Below are 6,000 nucleotides of genomic sequence, written 5' to 3'. Positions count from 1 at the left end.
AAAGTATTTTATTATTTTATTATTTTATTATATTGTAAATTATATTAATTATATTATATTATTATATTATAAATAAACCAAAAAGTTGACAAATGTATTGTAACACCCCTTACCCGTATCCGACACCAGGACAGGGTTCGAGGCATTACTGGACTTAAACCTAAACAAACATACAATGCCGAACCATAAAATTTCATCCAAAATTAAAACTTTTCAGTCACATGCAAATTGTCTCTTATAAAGGCCTACGAGGCCCAAAACATACGTTGGGAGCGGTTCGGGACTAAACCGAGAACTTTAGAAAATTTAGAAAATTTTCTTATTTTGGGAAGTCACACGCCCGTATGAGTAGGCCGTGTGGTCACACACGCCCTTGTCCTCAGCCTTGTAACTCTCTGACTATGACGTCATCAACAAAATAAGGTTACACGGCCAAGTCACACGCCCGCGTACTTAAGCCGTGTAGCGAATTAAATTCTCGAAATTAAGTGCAGACTTCACACGGCTTGGGCACACGCCCATATCCTAAGGCCTTGTCCTCCACACGACTACACATGTCTACTGGGCATGTGTTTACTGCTGGGCATTCTATTTGCATTAATTAGGGTGTAGGGGACACACGGCCGGATCACACACCCATAGGGCGGACTGTGTGTCACACATGGCCTAGACACACACTCGTGTGTCTACCGTGTGGATAACTTTGAGGCTATTTTCCAAGCCATTTGTCACCCTTAGATGCTCATTCACTCATACATTTTTTATGGCATGCAACATAGTATATTTACTTACTCAAATACTCATAAACTTGATTAATCCATAACTTTGTAACATCAACATATCACCTATCCAAACCATCAAGTTTTCACATAACATTTCACACCAATTTCATATTTGTCTATCATCTCTACTAACCTATTTTTAATTTACACACTTGCATCACCTTTAATGTCATGCACATTAATTCTGTAACATCCCCTTAACCCCAAACCGTCGCCAGAATAGGGTTACGAGGCATTACTAGGCAAATCAGACAACTTACAAAACAATTCACAAATAAATAATAATATTCATAGTATAATATGATAGTTAAGTCCTAATAATAGACGCTTGAAGCCAAAACATAAATTTAAAAGTGAAACGGAACTTGTTTTCATTTTTTTAATTTTTTTTGTAATTTATTTATTTATTTATTTTTTTAAAATTTCGACAGCATTTCTGCTTATTTTTACATAAAACCCCCTGCAAACTTTAAACTCAAAAACAAACCAATATCAATACTCCAACCAATGATTAAGTATACTCAATTACATCCAATTTATATCAAATAATAATTTAATACCTTAGTTTAAACAATATAACATGTTAGTATATATGTATAATTAATAATATTTATTTCATTTCAATTATTTAATACCAAATCTACCATTTCATAACTTTATATCATATTCATAATCCAAAACATTATAATCATTTATATACAACCAAAATCATTTAACTTAATGTATACATATAATTTATATGCAACTACCTAGTACATGCCACTTAACCAAAGGAAGAAATACATCACCAAAATCTTTTTGTTGGAGTCGGGTTTGTTTTAGATGCTAGACTGGATCCGAAACTCTAAAGACCTACGTACGGAAACAATCGTACGTTGAGTATTTCATACTCAGTGGTATTACTATAAATCAAGACTATTTAACATTAATAAATTACAAACATCAACCATAAATTTTATAATTATTTAAACTAATTTTATATATAATTATTTTACTTCATAAATCTTAAATTCATAATTCATTTTTCTCATACCAACTCAATTCATAATTTAGTTCATACATTCTTTCTCATACTTTTCAATAGTGCCAAAACAAATAATCTTATTTTCAAAATTTCATTTCAATTATTTACCCTATTAACAAGGCTCGGACTCTGACAGATATGCGGATTCCACCCAACCACACCAGAATGTTCAACCCAAACACACCCAGAATATTATAAATCCTCCATAACACACCAATAAGGCATTTAATGCCTCTTCGGATAAACCGAAGTATATAATAACAGAAATCTCTTCTCGGCCGAACTACAAATCTCCTCGTCACATCACAAATCCAATGGCATGCCATTTATATCAAATCTAGTCCGACAAGTTAATAGGGTATTATTTTATTTTTCCAATTTCGATTTCATTTACACACAAATTTTCAATTCACAATCAATTCAAACATCTATTATTTTAATTCATATATAAATTAATTTCCACATATACTCATATTTAAATTCAAATATAATACTTACCTTACCTTAATTATTCCATAACTATAAATTCAATATACATTTAATAAATAGTTTGAGTTATAGTAATACAAACCCGAAACACGAGTTTACTCCTCAACGATCTTTTCTTTTTCTTTGGATGCCGATGCCTCGTTTTCCTTGTTAGCTACAAAAATAATAATAATAATAATAATAATAATATAAATTATTAATTGCAGCATTAATTTAATAATTAATTGAATTTTTATTCAATTTATTCCCTAATTCTCATTTAATCCTAATTAACTCTTTTATTTGTTTTATTTGATTTATACTTCATTTCTACTCAATTTCCTTCCATGTTTACCCAAACAATTTAATGTTCATTATAAAATCCTAATTTAAATTTTCTTTCAATTTAATTTCCTAAAACACAAAACTTATAGCTTCTTTTACAATTTAATCCCTTTTTCAATTTCTAACTTAAAAATCATTCAATTAAATCCCTAATTCTTCTTTTTCTTCAACATGAACTTTGTTTAAAAGCTTTTAAACTTTCAAACTATCAAATTAATTTCATCAAAACCTTGTTTTAAGACTTCTAAAACATCAAATTTAAGAGAAAAGGACTAAATTTAGCTTACCAAACAAGTTTGAAGCTTCAAAATCCAATTTTCCCCTTTTCTTTTCTTGCCCTTTTCTTCCCCTGTTTTTCGAATGCTCTCTGTTTCTTATTCTGTTTGTTTCTTTTTATTTCATTCTTTCATTCTTTTATTTACTTTATTTATTTAATTAATATATATTATAATATATTTATTTTAAATATCTATTAAGCATTTAATTATATTCACACAAGTGTACACCATCAATACCATACATTTGTCACCATTTATTTTATTTTATTTTTTTCACACAAGTATTTAATAATTTAATTTTTTAATTAACAAATATCTTTTACTTTAATATTAAGTAACTTAATTATTTTATTACAAGTGTACATGTATCTATTTATTACAAATGTACCAATATTTTTATTACAATTGTCATTATTCAATTTATTTGTCAAACAAAAATTTCATAAATTAATTATTTAATTAATAAATATCTTTAACTTAAAATTAATAATAATAATAATAATATAAAACCATACTAATAATTAATAATAATAATAATAAAATCTTAGATTTTTTTAATGCATATGGCACCTAATCTTTTGTAAATGGTTTAATTACCATTTTAATCCTTTTTATTTTCTATTACTTTAGAATTAAACTTTTACCCCTTTTTCAATTTAGTTCTTTTTACTAATTTCTCTAAATTAAGCTAAATTCACTTAATTAAAACCTAATTAGACACGCTACTAAATTCATAAATATTTCTAATAAGTATTTTCGAACTTATTTCACTAAGGCGAAAGCCCTATAACTCACTTTTCTGGTGCCCGTGAATTTTGGGTCATTATAAATTCATATTTTATACACTAAGCATACATGTCATCCATCACACTTGTTAACATAAGCAACCATAACCACGTTAAAGCCTAAGCACATTTGCATGCATGGACCAATAGTTAGGGTTACGACCCAAATAATCAATATGAACCATATCACATGGCCATATACAAAATAAATCAAATATTACCATAAGCCAACACATTTGGCTAATCAATATGACACATAACACAAAGACCAAGTCTCTATACATGCCATACTCAAAATGTTGAGACTAACTATACCCAAATATCCAGTTGATAGTGTGATCGAGCCTCCAACGTCCTTCGATCCTCGAGCTAGCTTGGCGATACTATAAGAAAATGGAAAGATAAGGGAGTAAGCATAAAGCTTAGTAAGTTCAAATGTAAATAAATAGCAACATAATCATATAAATAAATACCAATGACATAACATAGTTTACTTATGTGTTATCATAAATTCATAGGCTTAACTTACACAATTCCAGTCTTACCATAAGTTTGTCACATATCGAGCTCATTCATATAGGTTTTTCGTACATACTTGTACCAACTCGTAACCTATTATCACATTTCCTCATCATTGACTTACTAGTCGAATAACTTACAGGTTTACCCGTTGAACACTCAGAATACTATCGGATACATAGAAGACTTGCACATAATGCTTTAAACGTAGCCACATGCTACCACATATCACAATCACATATTGCTCGCTCTCGAGCTAATCACAGGCCTACTCACACAAGCTGACCATCAGGACGTAACTACTCGGGCTGCTCACACAAGCTGACAGGTACCCGCAACACATGTCAGGTTCCCAAGCCACCGGTAGAACGTACAAGACTAACACCCGGATTCACATAACCACATATACACATAATCTCATGAGCTCATAATCACATATTTCCTAGTGACATGTCACTTGTATCCTAAACTATTCCTAAGGTTCAAACGAGATTTTCTCGACGTCTCATCTTTGTCGAACTCGTTCACAGTGTCATTCTCATTAACCATAGTATCATTCATACACTCATTGTAACAATTAAACATAGAAATTCATACATTAATTAAGCATTAAAACATGATACAGCATTGCATTATTTACACATGAACTTACCTCGGTACAAAATATGGACAATTAATTCGATTTAGTCCAAAATCTTATTCTTTTCCCGTCTAGGTCTAGACTCCATTTTTCTTGATCTATAATAGCAAATTCAGATCATTTAATCATCACATTATTCAGATCAGCCCAAAAACTATATTTACACAAAATTACAATTTTGCCCCTAAACTTTTACATATTTACAAATTAGTCCCTAGGCTCGTAAAATGAAATATGTTTATTTTCTTTGTTACCCAAGCCTAGCCGAACCTATTCCGTGCTCATATTAGCTCATATTTTCCTTTATTTCATATTTTACTACTCATTTTTATACCTTTTTACAAACAAGTCCTTTCCATGCATTTCTATCAAAAATCACTTAGTAAAAGATGTTAAACACACATCAAACTTCCCTAAAACATCAAACTACAAACATGTCACACATGGGTCAAATTTCATACATAAACCCTAGCTCAAAATATGGCTAGAAATGGATAGATCATGCTTCAAGGACTTAAAAAACGCAAAGAACATCAAAAACGGGGCTAGGAAACACTTACAATCAAGCTTGAAAAGTTGAAAAAACCTAGCTATGGAGAGCTTTAGAGTTTCGGCTATGGAATGGAAAAGATAAGCAAATTTTTCTTGATTTTTCCCTTTTGTTATTTTATTAACCAAATGACTAAAATGCCCTTTTTTATTAAACTTTCAAATTTTATCCATGCATGCCCATTTTTGTCCATTTCAGGGATACTTCGAACTTGAGTCGATGAGACACTGGTGTCATATTATTACTTCGGATAGATTCGATGAGGTACTGGGTACCAACTTTTTTCGGCTTCACCGATGAGACACTAGGTATCAAATATTGCTTCGAACTATCCGATGAGGCACTGGGTGCCATTCTGGTGTGTTTGGTTGGATCCGTGTATCCGCCAAGATCTGAGTCTTGTTAATAGGGTAAATGAATGAATTGGACATTAGAATTGGTTTTGAATAAATTGATAAACCGAATGATTCTGTATAAGAAATGAATTGAGTTATCAAAACGAGAAGTTAAAATGGAATGAATTAGAAATCAAGAAATAGTGTATGAGTTTAATTGAATACAATCTTATAAATTAGTTATTATTATTGAAACATGTTGGCTTAAATATTT

This window comes from Gossypium hirsutum, chromosome A01, assembly GCF_007990345.1.
Source record: "Gossypium hirsutum isolate 1008001.06 chromosome A01, Gossypium_hirsutum_v2.1, whole genome shotgun sequence".
NCBI classification, from domain to species: Eukaryota; Viridiplantae; Streptophyta; class Magnoliopsida; order Malvales; family Malvaceae; genus Gossypium; species Gossypium hirsutum.
This window is presented reverse-complemented; position numbering follows the sequence as displayed.